Raw genomic sequence first — 18,889 nt, 5'->3', positions numbered from 1 at the left:
TTTGAGATGACTTGTTTGGCCTCCGGTACCATAGTTTGTACCAAGCTTACCCCACCTAACAGCCTGTCGACAAATTGAGCATATAGCAATGTTCTCCTCCTTACTGCTAACCGAAAAGTCCCAAGCTGGTGAGGAAAACTTTCTGGCACTGCTGGATGTGCCACTTTCAATACCAGATGAACTGGAGGGTGGGCTTGGAATGTGACTCTGTGCAGTTACACTACCACTACCTACTGAGGTGGTGGTTGAGCTGGATGTAGGTCCCTGCCGGGCCTTTGCAAATGCAAATATGGAAGCTGGAGGAGGCGTTACCTGTGTTGGTGGTATCCGTGCTACATCCCTCGCAGCGATTTTGGATAGGGTAATAATGTTGGTCTCCATTTCATTTGGGCCGGGAGTGATGTTCGTGATGACTGGCTTGCCATCATCACACACCCCTCTTGTACATCTACCTCCATAACTCTAAGGCTTTCTGGAACCTTCCTTTTCACTAGCCTTGTCTTGTGGCGTGCATCACTCTCAGACTGAGCTGGTGGCTTCCAAGTGGCATCTCGATCATCAGAAGCGGGGTTTGAAGAAGATGATGGACTAACCCTCCTTTTCCTTGCTGGGGGTCTGGAAGACAATGGATCTTCTGAAACAGTGGCTTGCTCCACTTTGTCTGCAGGAAGCTCGATTTCCTGAAATGCCCCTGCTTCAGGAGGAACAACTACTATTGTGGGCTCTTGTTGTGGCTGTTCTTGCTGCTGTTCTTGCGGCTGCAGCTGTTCTTGCAGCTGCTGCTGTACCTGCGGCTGCCCACTTATCTGCTGAGTTTCTGCCTGCATTGATTGTGTACTACTTCGCGATAATGACTTTTCAACATCGCTGCTCGTTAGTAGACTGGCTACCACTGCGACACTCATGGGCTTGGGTTTAGGTTGGTGGGGCTGGCCCACTGATGCGGAGGTGCTGCTCCCAGCTTGGTCCCCGGACAACGCTGCTGCAGGCATCATTTTTTTTTCTTCCCAAAAAACACCTGGGGCGGTACACCAGTCTTGGTAAGTGCCACTTCCTTTTTCTATTCCTTCTTCTCACTGACAACTTTCTTGGTACTGGAGGACCTGTTACCTTTCTTTGGGCCCATCTTCATCAGATGTCAGCAGGACGCAGGTCCACAAGTTACAGAGATGTCTGTGGTCACTGGTCACACGTGGACGTGACGTGGTGTGCAGCAGGACTTCTGTCTGGCAGTACAAAGGGTGATGATGATGACACCTCCTCCTCTGTCTTTTTGTGTACCTAAAAGCAAAGAAGCCAGGAGAACAGTGAAATGTTGCATTTGTTGTTGTGGTTCAATTACTACTAGTACAAACAAACAAATTAAAGATATAACTTAGTGTAGCCATTTGTGAGACTTTGTCAACAAGGGCTTTCATGAAATACTGTGTATACTACACTCTCAGGAAGGATAGGAAAGAAGAAAAACAACAACAAAAATACAAATGTAATGGAAGTGGACCCTGTTTGGCATTAAATTATTTGCTCATCACATCCTTCAGGGAGCTGCTGCTGGCAAAGGGGATGGATGGAAGCAGTAAGCCAAGAGGAAAACCATGCAGGCCTATGTGGCAAAAGCAGCACACTTCTATAACTCCCACCAGAAATGGCCACCAGCCACATGGACACTCAAACCACAAGCAACAAGCAGGAGGTCTGGAAAACAATGTACTGACAAAAGGCCTATAATAGCCAGGGAAAGGATGCATGCTAAACCACACTGCTTTGCCTTTAATGCAATAAAATGCAAAAATGTAAATCCATAGGGCTAAACAAGGTCTGCAAGGTACACAACAACACACCGCACACAACAAAGGCATTTATTTAACACACACACAAAAACAGAAATACCCCCAAAATACACATTTTGCAATTCAATCCAATGCCATACATGACCTAAATGATGTTTAAATTCAACAGAACACACAGAAACAGTTGTTTCATGCACCCGTGTCTACCTCTGAGCCCACTGGATGAAAGGCCTGTTGGCAGACTAGGCCAAAAGCTTGCAGGCCTCTGGCAAAAGCACACTACCGGGCTTCAAAATGGCCACCAGCCACATGGCCAGGTCCACACAACTACAAGAAACTGAAGACAGACAATGCAGGCCTATTGCAAAAAGCACACTGCATGGCTTCAAAATGGCCGCCAGCCACAAGGCCAGGCCCACAACAACAAGAAGCCTAGGCCACAAAGGAATAACATGCAGGCCTATATGGCAAAAGCAGCACACTCATAACTCCCACCAGAAATGGCCACCAGCCACATGAACACTCACAAATCACAAGCAACAAGCAGGAGGCCTGGAAAACAATGTACTGAGAAAAGGCCTATAATAGCCAGGCAAAGGATGCATGCTAAACCACACTGCTTTGCCTTTAATGCAATAAAATGCAAAAACGAAACTCCACAGGGCTAAACAAGGTCTGCAAGGTACACAACACACCACACACAACAAAGGCATTTATTTAACACACACCCAAAAACAGAAATACCCCCAAAAAACACATTTTGCGATTCAATCCAATGCCATCCATGCCCTAAATGATGTTTAAAATAAATTCAACACACACCAAAGGAACAGTTGCTTCATCATGCACCCACCCATGACTAGCTCTGGGCCTACTGGCTACCCACAACAATAAAAAAAATAATGATAAGTACCAAAATTGTGGTTGCAGCAACTGCAATGCCCCAACCGAACAAACAACATCAACTTACTTGTAAAATATCAAATTCAAAAGTCCTCAAATCCAATGATAATGATGCGGCCTTGGATTGCGGAGGTAAGGCAAAACTTATCATGCTAGACTTGTCTGCGGCCTTTGACATGGTACATCATGAAGTTCTGATGGACCGGTTGTCTGAAGCAGGGGTACAAGGTGCTGCTTGGAACCTCCTGCAGTCCTTTCTTTCTGAAAGAACGCAAACTGTGGAATTGGACAACAACAAAGCCGGTTTCCCTCCCATGCGGGGTGCCTCAGGGCTTAGCACTAAGCCCGACGCTTTTTAATGTGTATGTGATAACTCTGGCAGGCTTGATAAGATCCTTTGGTTCCAACTTACCTCCTATGTGGACGACACCCAAATTGTGTTGTCACTTAGGGACGGGGAAAAAAAGGAAACTGGGGCACTTTTTCACGATTGTATGAAAGCCATATCAGGGTGAATGTCGTCTAATTGCCTGAAATTAAACTCAAGCAAAACAGAGGTCATCATATTTGGGAATAACCCACACTTATGGACACCAGATTGGTGGCCAGAAGATCTGGGTATCTGCCCTGCTCCCACCCGGAAAGCAAAAAATCTGGGGGTGATAGTGGACAACAAGCTTACGTTTTGTGACTACATAAGCACGGTGGTCTCAGCATGTTTCCTGATACTCAGAAGTATAAGAAAAATTAAAAAAATTATCTCTGAAGGAAGTCTCAGGACGGTGGTCACAGCACTTGTTATGGCAAGTCTGGATTATTGCAACAGCCTTTATCTGAATGCTCAAAAACAGCACATAAACAGGCTTCATATCGTGCAGAACAGGGCGGCCAGATTGCTGACAGGGATACCGAAATTTGTCTCTGTCAAGAAAGAATTAATACAACTACACTGGCTCCCCGTGAAAAAAAGAGTGCGTTTTAAAGCCCTCTGTACGGCCTTTAAAGCCCTCAATGGAATAGGCCCTGACCACTTGAGGCAAAAATTCAAGTGGTATGTTCCTAGAAGGACTCTTCGGTCCACAGGAACAAAACAAGTCCTAGTTCCTCCATTCAAAAAAGCCTGTTGGGGAGGTAGGAGTTTTATTACCTGTGCTTCTAAGGCCTGGAATGATCTGCCGTTCCATCTGAGGAACTCAGCAGATCTCCTTTCCTTTAGAAAGGAGCTGAAAACATAGCTGTTTACCCAGTGACACCCTCCAATCTTGACAACCAGCAGGCAGTGCATAGCGCCAGGACACCCTAGGATAACCGTTGCGCTCTAAAAGTTTATTTAACATAACATACTAAAAAGTGCTGCGGAACTAATCTGACAAAATGCCCATCTACTGTTGAGGCAGTAGTGCTTTGTGAATATGTGCACTAACTCCCATGTAACTGCATGACAGATAGCCAGGACAGTCACTCAGAGTGTGAACTCAATGGGTGCAGCTTTAGCTCTGTTAGAGTAAGCGCTTAGGCCTTCTGGAGGTTGCTTCTTAGCCAATGTGTAGCACATCTTAATGCAGAGAAATATCCATCGAAAGATTGACCAATATCTAAGCTGCTTTGCCATTCTTTACTCCAGAGAACCCAACAAAGAGCTGATCGTCCACTTGATGATCTTTGGTAGGATCGGTGTAAATGCGGATTGCTCTCTTGGGGTCCAAACAATGGATTTTTTCTTCCTCTTTCGAGGGTTGAGGCGGAGCAAATAAGGTTGGAAGAGTAATGGGTTGCCTCAGGTGAAAAGGAATCACCCACTTTCAGCAGGAATGCTGCTCAAGTCTTGAGTTCCAGTTTGTCTGGAACAAAAGGTGGAATAAGGAGGCTGGACCGGGGAAGCCTGAGCATCACTCACCTGGCGAATTAATATTATTGCCACAGGGTAGACAGTTTTTAAGGAACGTAAGTGCAAAGAACAAATGTGCATTGGTTTGAAAGGGACACACATCAGAAAGGTGAGGGCTAAATTCAAGCTCCACTGTGCCATCACAAAGGGTGTTTGTTAGAAATGGGGTATCTAGTTGGCTATGGTATGCACCTAGGTCAGGCAGAACCCACCACTCTATTCAGGGAAAGGGAGTTACACACCCATGATAACTCCTGCTCACCCCCTTGGTAGCTTAGCACAAGAAGTCAGGCTTATCCCAGGGGCAATGTGTAAAGCCTTTGGGCAAAACATTCACACCAGTGACACAATAAATACACCACAAAAGAGAAACCACACCAGATTATAAAAAATATATTGTATATTGTGCATGTAACCAGACCAGAAATGACAAACCATAAGTACTGTACGTCCAATGCAATCCCTGAATCAGTGAGCATCATCTTGGTAAGGTAAAAATTAAAACAACATACATAAGACCATCAAGTCATGAAAAGCAACCTGAAAATACATGAATCATAAATGCTGTGCATACTATACAAATCCTGGCAATGTAGAAACACCCTACATCCTAACATTAGGGTCAGAATATGCAAGTTTGGTAAGGATGGAAACGTATAAATCACCCAATATCCCATGTATTGTAGAAATCCTGTATTACCACTAGAAACACCTACAAATTTAAGCTGCTGTGGACACCGAAAGCCTGACACCTCTACTGGTGGGGTTACGGTCTTCTTTGGGAGCTTTAGTGTAGCGATTCCAGGTAAGTGTAGTACACACTTAGCAGTCTAGTCTTTTAAGAATGCATCCTGTTATGTGTTCCATGTCTTTATTCAAGATGAGGGTTCTTTTCCAAGTCAGTTAGTGCCTTGACCAGCTTGGAAGAGTCAGCCCTCATACAGGGCCTCATGTAGGTAGCCCAATACCGGTCGGTAACGGCCGATTTTCGGTAAATATACCGTTACCGACCGGTGTTTAGGCTTTTGATATGTAGGGGGTCCATTTCTGTATTCGGTAATTTACTGAATCGGTAAAATTACCGAATCGGTAATTTTACCGATTCGGTAAATACCGAATACAGAAATGAGATGTAGGGGGAGTGTGTGGTGGATGTGGGGATTCGTTATTTACCACCAACTGAAAGTTGGTGGTAAATGGCGAATGAATCAGTTAATGCATGTTTTTGGCCCTTAGATGTGTGCAATGTGGCAGACACACATGCCCTCAGGGCATGTATGTGTGCCACATGTGCACACATGCAGGAATCAGGGGTGCTACAGGGTGTCAATGTGACACCCTGCCACCCTTGATTGAGCTCCCCCCATTACCGAATCGGTATTTACCGATTCGGTAATGGTAACTGGCTTCCCATTGATTCCTATGGGCCTCCTGGCCCATAGGAATCAATGATATACAGGTTACCATTACTGTTCTGCTTGGGTTTTCGGAACCCGCTCAGCAGAGCCTCTCTAACCCAAACCAGAACGTTACCCCCTCCCTAGGGCCTATTTACACCTAAATAACCACATATATGTACCACCTAAGGACAGGGAATTCCTACTATATATACCAAGACCTACAAGTCACAGCCTCGCGGTCCCAAATGGACCCAGGACTTCCTGTCCAGACGGCAGCCACAGACTTCCTGCCCAGACGGCAGTCACAGCCTCGCGGTCCCAAATGGACCCAGGACTTCCTGCCCAGACGGCAGCCACAGCCTCGCGGTCCCAAATGGACCCAGGACTTCCTGCCCAGACGGCAGCCACAGACTTCCTGCCCAGACGGCAGTCACAGCCTCGCGGTCCCAAATGGACCCAGGACTTCCTGCCCAGGCGGCAGCCACAGCCTCGCGGTCCCAAACGGACCCAGGACTTCCTGCCCAGACGGCAGCCACAGCCTCGCGGTCCCAAACGGACCCAGGACTTCCTGCCCAGACGGCAGCCACAGCCTCGCGGTCCCAAACGGACCCAGGACTTCCTGCCCAGACGGCAGCTTTAGACAAGTCACAGCCTCGCGGTCCCAAACGGACCCAGGACTTCCTGCCCAGACGGCAGCCACAGACTTCCTGCCCAGGCGGCAGTCACAGCCTCGCGGTCCCAAATGGACCCAGAACTTCCTGCCCAGACGGCAGCCTTAGCACGAGTTCATCCTATAATTACCACGACATCAGTGTTACTATATATCAGATCACACAAAGACAGCTAGTTGAGCACAACTTGTTCCCCAGTTCGAAGGGCTCCTTTCTCCCTTATTCAGTTACCACCTACCTGATCAGGATTAACATCTGTTCATGTTAAGTCACAGCTGACTAGAAGAATAGGTTACCCTCTTACACAAGAACACGTAGCACATATTGCTTTACTACAAACTGAATACTTTATTTAGTTATTACATGCACACTCACGGAACATAATACGTGTCACATAGCCTGCAAAGAAAAGTGAAAGATTAAGTTGTACACTCTAATAGTAAGGGGTTGACATCACCTTGGTCGTATGTAGCCTGCACTCAATGGTCATCTAGGTTCCCTTCTCGTCTGCGCCTCGGCTTCGCCTGGAAGTCACACCTCCGCAATCACGGGTTTACTCCCGTCTCCCTCTCCGAGTCACTGGGACCTCTTCCTCATCGGCTACTCTCTTCTCTTTGGAATATCTATCTCTCGGTTTTTCTCCACCTCCAAGTTTGTCATCTGTCTTCCCTGGAATAAGTAGCAGCTTTACTACTAACGGCCAGGTGCCGCCCATGGACAAGAAGCAAGTGCCAGTATCTGCCTCAAACTTTTACTAATATAGACGTGCATTTCCTCATGGAAAATTCCAGCCCTTAACCTGCCGCCCACCAAATTCTTGTACCTCCCCGTGCCAAGGACACGTTCCCAGCCGGCCGGCCTGATGTAGTGTCTTCGGCATGAAGAAAAATACAATCCTTCGATAAGGGCTGGCCTGAACCGGTTCTCTCCAAGCGAATAACACCTCCTAACTAAAACACTGCCTATGACCTAGAAACATCCCGAGCTGCCAGAGCAGGAGGAAAGATGGAGTCTCTCCCGTTTAAGGCCTACCAGGCCTGAATTCAGCACGGCTCCATGAAATACCCTCACTACAGAACAGATTACCCCTAATGCTAACGAATCTATCCCCTAGGATATATATATGCAAACCCTGATCTATGGGGAAGAACACAGGATCATGTCGAAGTGCCTAATAAATAGGCTCTATACACTACTCTAACCCTTAGACTTGAATGGAAAGAGACTGAAGTCACCTAAATCACCCTTCAACACAATAAGACCGGAAAGATCGACCAGTACATTTCACCCTTGACTTCAGTCTATTATACATTCATTAAATGGAGCTAACATCTGTGGAAGAATAATATGAAACAAAGCTAACTGATCTATGTCTAGTACCAAGTGTGCAGAATTGAAATAATGAAGGAATACACTGAATAAAGCAACAGATAGAAATCAAAACAGCAACAGCAATCAAAATACCACCTAATATTTGGCGTAGCGCGTGTATATCAGGTAACCAATTAAAGAGCCAGTCAAACCAGCCCTGGTCAATGTGTTTTCTAACTTCTTCTGTTAAGTCACGCAACTTGTCGATGTGAGCACGAATTGATTGTGTATGGTCAGACAAGTTAAAACAACAGAGACCTTCGAAGTCCGAGCAATCATGTCCATGTTTAAGCAAAAGATAATCAATGGCTGCTCTATTTTGCAAAATGGCCCTACGTTCACCCTGGGCGTCTAATAGCATGTCAGACAAAATTGTAGAAGTATGATTAATAGATTTCACCATCCAGCAGGCCATTTTCCCAATAGATTTGGCATTATAAACCGCCAAAGCAGGAACACCAATAATTGAAACAGCTAAGCTAAGGTATTCAGACTTGGAATATAAATGCAAAGATGGGTCACAATCCTCCTGTAACATTACAGTATCTCGAAGCACACGAGAGTTGGCATTCGGGTGCGATGCAAACATCAACAAACTGAGTCTCGTAATGGCACAAGGGCCTCCGGAAATGTTTGCAGGGACAAATGGCCAGGAAGTATTACCACATGAGAAAAGCCATCCGGCAGGTAGTAACATCGCGCGATAGTGACTGGGGGTAACTACCAAACTATTACAAGTCATATTGTTCTGAACTGAAACACATGTGGTCGGTGTCCTTTGAAAGCACAAAGTCCGTTCGTGAGCGGTAAATGAAGTGGCGCCTTTTAGTTTGAGGCGTAGACATTCAGAGATCGCACTAGGATTACACGTAAGAAAGAAGCACAAATCACCTTGTGTGATAATATAAGTAAGTATTTGGGACTGGATGGGGGTTTGCTCGTTCGGCAATTCAATACATAGGGGGCAATATACATGGGTAGCAAAATCACCCAGGAGAATATTGGGACGGGCCTTCGAGACATAAAAAATATGAGTTAAAGTTTCCAATGAGGCGGGGACAGCAACCAGGCAGGTCGCCAGAATGTCATGGACAGATCTCATCGGTGTCAAACAGAAGTGAGGGGCGTCAGTCACCCTTTTGGCAAGTGCGGTCCAAAAGTTCGATGATGAATCCCATGCAGCGAAGGAACGCAACACTCGGGTTCCCAGTTCATCCCGGGTTGATAGGATCCCTCCTTTCTCGTCGTACCAGTCCGAAAACAGTCCGGCTCCGACACATCCTGCAGCAACAATCCAAAGAATGATCTGAAAGAGAACCAAATACAGGCATTAATCATTCTCGTAAATAACATTTATCAGCCGGGACCGCTTCCCAGCTATCTTTCCCTGGTCTCATAACCAAAATGGTATTATCCTGACCGGTGGCAATGACCTCTGCTTGTTCAGGGGGATTCTTAGGCGACTGCACCCAAACTCTGGCGCCAGGATTATCCGTGGAGCCAAAACCTTTCTGGCCACGTACAGTTAGCAACGTTGGAGCAGTGCCTTTCATTAATACACCACTGAAAACAGGCATTATGAGTAATTGAGCCACTCGGTCAGTGCGATGTATCAGTAAGTCAATCTCACTGCTATTCAGCAGGAGCACCTTAATCTCTCCCTGATAATCACTGTCGATAATTCCTCCAAGCACCTGAATGCCTTTTACAGCCAGCCCCGATCTAGGGGCGATCAATCCGAAATTTCCAGGTGGTATCTGAACACCAACACCTGTCTCTATGATGACTCGATCTCTACTTTTTATAACAATGTCATCCATAGCATGCAAGTCTAAACCTGCCGACCCTGGGGTCGCTCTACATGGAGCCAAAGCTCCGGGAGTAATTTCCCAATACATCACGGTTTCTCTGATTTCATTAGGCATAGCCTCAGCATTCGGGGGAAACAAACGCATGAGTGGAGATTCAGCATTTAAAAAAGGACGATTGTTCAAAATCAATAGTGCTTGGGGCAAAAAGTCTCGCCAATTTTTATACTTGTCATCCGTTAACTTACGCAGCTGGTCCTTTAGCAGGCCATTCAATCTCTCCACCAGGCCCGAGGCCTGTGGGTAGTAGGGGATATGGAATATCCATTCAATATTGTTTTCCGCACAGAACTCCTGTACCAATCTTCCACGAAAATGGGATGCATTATCAGATTGAATTTGGAATGGCACACCATAGTACATCATAATTAATTCTAATGTTTTAATGGTATTCAATTGGGTAGCTTGCTTACAGGGAAGGGCTACCAGCAGGCCACTGTATGTATCAACAATAGTGCAAACATATTGACAATTCCTACTCATGGGAAGTGGACCAATGTAATCGATCTGCCAAATTTGAGCGGGCAATTTGCCGCGATGTAAATGACCTTTAACAATTTGGGGCACCTTACGCCGTCTGATATGCTGACAAACGGGGCAGTGTAAAATAACATTTTTGATTAAATCTAAGGGAATATAAATTCCTCGATCAGCAGCCCACCTGCTAGTGGCCTTCTCTCCAAAATGTCCTGCCTTCTGGTGTGCCCATTTCGCCAATCCCGCAATATCAGAATCTTGCCTGTCCACCACTGCCTCAGCAATTTTAGACTTCTCATCTGCAATGTTATGAAAAAATTTGTCAAGAGAATCTATCGGGGTGTGAGCGTCCACATGGAAGATTGTAACAGTACTCTGTGGGAGCATCTCCCAAATTTCTTGCCATAACTCTTTTCCCCATAATTCTTTGGAATGTAACTTCCAATTATGGGAATGCCAAGTTGGCAACCAAACAGCCAGTCCATTGGCAGTAGACCAAGAATCAGTGAAAATATGACATGTACCAGGTAACTCTTGTTTCAAAACTTGGTAAACAGCGTAAAGCTCGGCAAATTGGCTACTTTTACCTTCACCAGTTGTGCTCAACAATTTCTGTGTGATCGGATTATAGGACACCGCCTTCCAGTGCCGTGTCATCCCTATAAACCTTGCTGAACCATCAGTGAACCAAACATGGTTTCTTTCCGCTGCGGACAAATCATCAAAAGGCTTACCCCACTTGACAGGAGACTCCTGTGCTAAAGGTACGGAACATTCACTCTCAGTCTCAGTCGATGGCGCTCGCGCCACCTGCTCATGTAAAGAAGCAATTCCTTTCGGGCCCACACGTGCCCTGTCTTGTATGTACCATTTCCATTTAATCACACTCGCCTCTTGAGCGTGTCCAATTCGGTGAGTTTTCGGCGAACTCAGGACCCACTGCATGATAGGAATTTCCGGACGCAGAACTATATCATGTTCCAAAGTCAATTGCTCGGTATCCACCAGAGCCCAATAACAAGCAAGTAACTGTTTCTCAAAGGGTGTGTAACGCTCACCAGCATCAGGTAACTTTTTGGTCCAAAAACCTAACGGTACTTTACTCCTGCCTTGTTTCTGCCACAAACTCTAATTTGCATAAAGGCCCTGTACAGACACATTCAAATCCACGTCACCATCACGTACAGGCCATAAATCCAGAGCATGTTGAATTGCCTCTTTTGCCAGACTAAACGCATCTTGCTGTGGTTTATCCCATTCAAATGCATTCTTTTTACGCGTGACCCGGTACAAGGGGGCCAATATTTGACTCAAATGAGGAATATGCTGGCGCCAAAAGCCAAACAGACCAATGAAGCTCTGGGCTTCTTTCCTATTTCTAGGAACTGCAAAATCAAGAATCTTCTGTTTTACCTGAGGGATCATTTCACGGTGCCCTTCATGCCAATTAATACCCAAAAATTTTACAGCCTGGGACGGACCTTGCAATTTATCTGGGTTGATTTCCCAACCTTTCTCACGCAAGCACTCAATGACTCTGTCTAATTGGGTCTGAACTTCCTCTTGTGTTTCGCCTTGGATCAAAACATCATCAATATAATGACATATCTGAATTTGGGGATGAACCGGTACCTCAGCCAAATGCTCTGCCACCAGCCGGTGACATATCGTAGGACTATGCACATAGCCCTGGGGAAGACTTCTAAACGTCATCTGACGCCCGTTCCACGTAAAACTGAATTGTTCCTGACACTCTGGGGCAATCGGAATTGAAAAGAAAGCATTAGCAATATCAATGGACGCGTACCATGTACCTGGATGCTTTTGGATTCTCTCAATAAGTGTAATAACATCCGGTACTGCAACAGTCAAAGAGGGTGTGTGCTTGTTCAATTCTCGATAATCAACGGTCATGCGCCAAGAGTTATCACTCTTACGCACCGGCCAAACAGGATTATTCCAAGCAGAAGTAACTGGGGTTATGACTCCTGCATCCACTAACTCCTGAATAGTGGTACTAATCTCCTCATGACCACCTGGAATACGATACTGCTTCTGACAAACCACTTTTGTCGCATGGGGAACTTGTATGGGGGGCATTCTTAAACGACCAACCCGTATAGGTCTGGACGATATATAATGCGTTGTTCCAAATTGGTAACATCCGTCATCTAGATGCAAAGTCATTCCTCTCAAAATATCAATCCCAATTATGAATTCTAGAAGTGGCACTACTAGTACAGAATACTCTTTTCTAGGAATTCTACCTATTCTGATTTCAAGCAAAGTTTGAACTGCAGGGGTTTCTTTTCCACCTAATCCGGTAATAGTAAAAGGCTGACCTGTAAACTTCTTTGATTTTCCATGAATAAGAGTGGCCTCCGCTCCTGTATCTACCAATGCTCGGGCCCTTTGGATATTACGATGTCTCCAATCAATATCAATCTCTACATAGGGTCTATTATCTCTGTGAGCCCATCTGTGTACCGGAGCTTGACCTATTTCCTAGTCATTCTTACTGCATTCTGTGTACCAGGATAGATCAGGATAAAGACTCTCACGTTTCTTAGGTATCGGTACCTCCTGTTCATATCCATTCCCAGTACGGAACGGATTCGTATCTTCTGCATTGTATTGCGGGTTACGATCGACCAAACTGTGACGATCCTCTCTCCTCCTCAACTCAGGGGATTGATCCCTATCATCTCTACGTCTGCTGTAAACATAGTCAGTTCTCCCCCTTTCTCTTTCCCCCTCTCTCTCCCTGTCTCTCTCTCGACGGGGGGACACATCACGTGCAGAACGTCGATCATCACGACGAACAGAGCGCCCACGGCGGTCGTCATCACCGCTACCGTCAGAACCACCACGATCACATTCAGTCGTCCGAACACGTCGGGCACCCTCCTTTCGATCCAAGCCACGTTTGCGAAACAACTCCCACAAACGAGCGGTAGTCTCACCATCAATATCCTCCCTCCGCACACCATCAGCCAGAAGACCAGAAAAAATATCACGTCTAGTAAGTTTATTTTCACCAGGAGTACGAGTGTCAGGCCGGGACTGCCGTTCAGGTTTAAACCACTCACCCAACTCACCGAGTTGGCGCACCGATTCCAAAACCGTAGATAATACGTTACCAGTCTGATTAATCAATAAAGTCATCATGACCTGCTTATAAGCAACAGGGGAAGATCGAATGATACGGTTCCGCACAGAAGATGTCAATGAACCATCAAGCAACCTGTCAGCAGTACCCAGAAAAATTGCAGTTTTCATCACCTCCTCTTTGAGACGTTGAGCAGCATCACGCAAAGATACCACGGCTTGTCATTCACAGGCCAGTCAGATTCAGTAGGATATTTTAGATTACAACCCTCAGTCGCCAATTGGAGTAAAGAAATCTGACCAACACCATTATAGTTACGAAAATGATCCTGCACAGTAGAATCCAAACTCAAGGAACAGAACTTTAAACAATCGCCAGTATCCAACATAATACCAGCAGCGCCCAGTTCATAAAGGCGCACCATCCATGTGAGCAAGGACTCACCAGCTCGTTGCCGAAATCGCTGCAAAATATCACTAATTTCCTGCTGAGTAAAGTCTTCTAAACAGTCCAAAGAAATACCCTGCGGAGCATTGGGAGACTGCTGCAACTTCCGACGGAAAACTGGATGCGCAGAAACCGCGGGACGAGCATCACAAGGAGCCCGATCAGTACTCGTAGAGGGACAATCAGTGTAAGAAGCATTGATCCCACTCGAAGAACGAGCGTAATCACGGGGTGCACCATCAAAGGTGCGAGAAGCAGACTTACAATCATGGCGGGAGCGAGAAGACTCGCGCTTGGCAGACTCCTCACCCGAGGAACAAGAATCCGTCGAGTTCCAGATATTACCATCCCATTCATCAGGATTCCAATCCAGCCCAGCTGTCGCCACGACCAGACGCACCTTTCGCGTCGAAACCCGACCGCGCCTGTTCTTGTATTTATAACGAGCAATTCGCACAGCCGCCCATTCGGCAATAGTTTGGTAAGTCTCAAGTTTATCAGCAAGCAACTTATTTTGACACCGCAACAAAGTATGAGAATTCTGAATCTCAACAAAGTGCGCTTCCACATCTTTAAGAGATATCTGTAACTTCAACAATCTCTCATGCAGAATCCTGTATGCAGACAAAAGAATCCAACCTCTGCGCCCCAAAATGGGAATCTCCTCACCCTTCGATACGGGTGCCTTCTGCAAACAAGCAATCACATTAGCCGGCTCTGCCAGCTCCAAAGAAGAATTCCAATTCTCACTCAAACCAGTGGAATCAGCCCACTCACGGGCCAAGGCTTCATAAGGCGTTGAATCCCATCCGGGAATATCAACGGGCAACTTAAAAGTAGATTTAGACCTTCTAGAAAACATCGTGAAAAAGGAAAAAGAAGAAAAGAAGAGAAAGAAAAGAAGGAAGAAAAATAAAAACTATACACACAAATATACAAAAAGAAAATGCAAACAAAACCACGCACGCGCCGAAAGCAAACACAAGACAACCACAACGCACACAGGTTTCGTAAACGGTTCGTGACGCCAAATGTTCTGCTTGGGTTTTCGGAACCCGCTCAGCAGAGCCTCTCTAACCCAAACCAGAACGTTACCCCCTCCCTAGGGCCTATTTACACCTAAATAACCACATATATGTACCACCTAAGGACAGGGAATTCCTACTATATATACCAAGACCTACAAGTCACAGCCTCGCGGTCCCAAATGGACCCAGGACTTCCTGCCCAGACGGCAGCCACAGACTTCCTGCCCAGACGGCAGTCACAGCCTCGCGGTCCCAAATGGACCCAGGACTTCCTGCCCAGACGGCAGCCACAGCCTCGCGGTCCCAAATGGACCCAGGACTTCCTGCCCAGACGGCAGCCACAGACTTCCTGCCCAGACGGCAGTCACAGCCTCGCGGTCCCAAATGGACCCAGGACTTCCTGCCCAGACGGCAGCCACAGCCTCGCGGTCCCAAACGGACCCAGGACTTCCTGCCCAGACGGCAGCCACAGCCTCGCGGTCCCAAACGGACCCAGGACTTCCTGCCCAGACGGCAGCCACAGCCTCGCGGTCCCAAACGGACCCAGGACTTCCTGCCCAGACGGCAGCTTTAGACAAGTCACAGCCTCGCGGTCCCAAACGGACCCAGGACTTCCTGCCCAGACGGCAGCCACAGACTTCCTGCCCAGACGGCAGTCACAGCCTCGCGGTCCCAAATGGACCCAGGACTTCCTGCCCAGACGGCAGCCTTAGCACGAGTTCATCCTATAATTACCAGGACATCAGTGTTACTATATATCAGATCACACAAAGACAGCTAGTTGAGCACAACTTGTTCCCCAGTTCGAAGGGCTCCTTTCTCCCTTATTCAGTTACCACCTACCTGATCAGGATTAACATCTGTTCATGTTAAGTCACAGCTGACTAGAAGAATAGGTTACCCTCTTACACAAGAACACGTAGCACATATTGCTTTACTACAAACTGAATACTTTATTTAGTTATTACATGCACACTCACGGAACATAATACGTGTCACATAGCCTGCAAAGAAAAGTGAAAGATTAAGTTGTACACTCTAATAGTAAGGGGTTGACATCACCTTGGTCGTATGTAGCCTGCACTCAATGGTCATCTAGGTTCCCTTCTCGTCTGCGCCTCGGCTTCGCCTGGAAGTCACACCTCCGCAATCACGGGTTTACTCCCGTCTCCCTCTCCGAGTCACTGGGACCTCTTCCTCATCGGCTACTCTCTTCTCTTTGGAATATCTATCTCTCGGTTTTTCTCCACCTCCAAGTTTGTCATCTGTCTTCCCTGGAATAAGTAGCAGCTTTACTACTAACGGCCAGGTGCCGCCCATGGACAAGAAGCAAGTGGCAGTATCTGCCTCAAACTTTTACTAATACAGACGTGCATTTCCTCATGGAAAATTCCAGCCCGTAACCTGCCGCCCACCAAATTCTTGTACCTCCCCGTGCCAAGGACACGTTCCCAGCCGGCCGGCCTGATGTAGTGTCTTCGGCATGAAGAAAAATACAATCCTTCGATAAGGGCCGGCCTGAACCGGTTCTCTCCAAGCGAATAACACCTCCTAACTAAAACACTGCCTATGACCTAGAAACATCCCGAGCTGCCAGAGCAGGAGGAAAGATGGAGTCTCTCCCGTTTAAGGCCTACCAGGCCTGAATTCAGCACGGCTCCATGAAATACCCTCACTACAGAACAGATTACCCCTAATGCTAACGAATCTATCCCCTAGGATATATATATGCAAACCCTGATCTATGGGGAAGAACACAGGATCATGTCGAAGTGCCTAATAAATAGGCTCTATACACTACTCTAACCCTTAGACTTGAATGGAAAGAGACTGAAGTCACCTAAATCACCCTTCAACACAATAAGACCGGAAAGATCGAGCAGTACACATTACCGAATCGGTAAATACCGATTCTAAAATACCGACACTTACCGAATCGGTATTTTTTTACCTACATTACATTTACCGATTCATAAATACCGAATCGGTAAAATTCGGTATTTAAGAATCGGTAAATGTAATTTACCTACATAAGGCCCTTCGTCTCAAACTTGATTAAAGGACTCAAGCTCATCTGCGTCTCAGCTTCATTGATTTACCACATTTTGGCGACGATCTTCTGTGGACCTAGGCTGTTCCTGTCTTCATGCTGTAAAAAACAAAATTGGTCGATTTTGAGATATTAGAGGCATTTTCGAGGTGAGAACGGACAGCGGAGACGAATTCCAAGAGCAGGTTACTTCTTTTCCTTGCCTAATCCAGTTGCTGTAAGTTTGGAGAAAATCGAGGAAAATTGAGGTGTAGCTGTATGACATCATGACGTCATTCAGTAGAGGTTTAAGTTTACCGTTAATTAAGCCAGCTGTGTTTATGTTCAGGTGAGGCCGTCTCCCAGCAACGTGACGCAAGGAGTTTCCAGGCAACATACCTGGTGGACTGAGAACGCCAGCAACGCGACGCAAGGAGTTTCCAGGCAACGCACCCTGTGAGCAGAGAATGCCTGCTGTGTTTGTGTTCGGGGGAGGCCATCTCCCAGCAACATAAGGTAACGCACCAGGTGAGCCAAGAACCTGCAGTCTCACAGCAATGCAGCGAAGAGTAACGAGCATCGCGTTGGCGGAGCACGTCATTATTGGAGTCATGAGGCACCACATTTGCATGCCCACGTTGTCAGCCATTTTGGAAACCGCATAACATCACATATCCTAGCAACTGCACTACGAAGACGATCCCCATCTGCTCAACCATGTGTGAAGCAAGTAAGCCATTTCTTTGGTGATATACACACCTGAGGTATATAGTTTGGTGGCAGTTGCTCTTTTATCAAAAAGGTACTTAATCCATTATTTACATTTTTGCCGTATGCCTTCCTGGTATTGTGATTGTTAGACCTGGCATCATTGGCGTGGGTCTCCCTTCCCCTCTCCTCTTCCTATGTTTTATGTTGGCTCAATTTAGATGCTCTGGGTGCCGTGCCACCGCTAATCAGTGCCACAGTGCGAATGCTCCCTGTATATAAATGACTGTATGACTTAGGATACCCATAATGCCTAGATCTGTGTACCATGTCCAATAGTGAGTTACCTTCCATTTCACTGTCGCTACTGTGACATGATCCGTTCTCATAGGCCAGATTGGGCCGGTTGAGGATTACTTTCTATCATCCTATCTGGCCCCAGGAACCTGATAGGAACTTCGGGTTTGATATGTTTGTGCTCAGGACATTGAGAGACATCTTTTAGTAAGGGCCGTTTATATATTCTATAAGCTGTGAGCATTATCCTTTACAATGTCCTAGCTGTGACTATAGAATCGGCTCTCCTCTATGTAGGCCTGACCTCTTAGGGGAGGAAAGGGAACTCAAAATGCTCCTACTTAATTGTCGCTCCCTCCCCAAACATGCTGTGAAGATCCATATCCTACTGGAAGAAGAAAAACACGATATCTTATTCCTCATGGAAACTTGGTTAGACAAAGATATGGATTATGCTTTTATACAAACCCTTCCACCTCTTTATACGATACAGAAGAAGGCAAGACCGAGATGTTGGTCGGGGAGGGGGCATTGCCATTATTTATAAGGACGTTTTTAAATGCCGCATCTCGAATAATCCCATCCCTCACTGTGAAAGTATCCTGTTTTCGATCTGGGTATCTCCTGTTACCACCCTTTCGGGTATTTTACTTTACCGCCCCCCAGGGCCTGTTAGTAAATTTTTTCAGGCTTTGCCGGAAATTGTAGCTAATCTGGCAAGCTCCCTGCCTAATTTTATGGTATTGGGAGATTTTAACATACATTTTGATAATGCTCAACTCCCCCAAATAGCAGACTTCGTTGAGGGGCTAGCGGCCTTTCAGTTCAATCAAAAAGTACCAGGGTCAACACACAATAAAAGTCTTCTATTGGACACCATCTTTTCTAATATTCAATCTTTGA

The sequence above is a fragment of the Triturus cristatus genome, chromosome 3_1 (assembly GCF_964204655.1).
Source record: "Triturus cristatus chromosome 3_1, aTriCri1.1, whole genome shotgun sequence".
Classification (NCBI taxonomy): domain Eukaryota; kingdom Metazoa; phylum Chordata; class Amphibia; order Caudata; family Salamandridae; genus Triturus; species Triturus cristatus.
Note: the sequence above shows the minus strand (reverse complement) of the source record.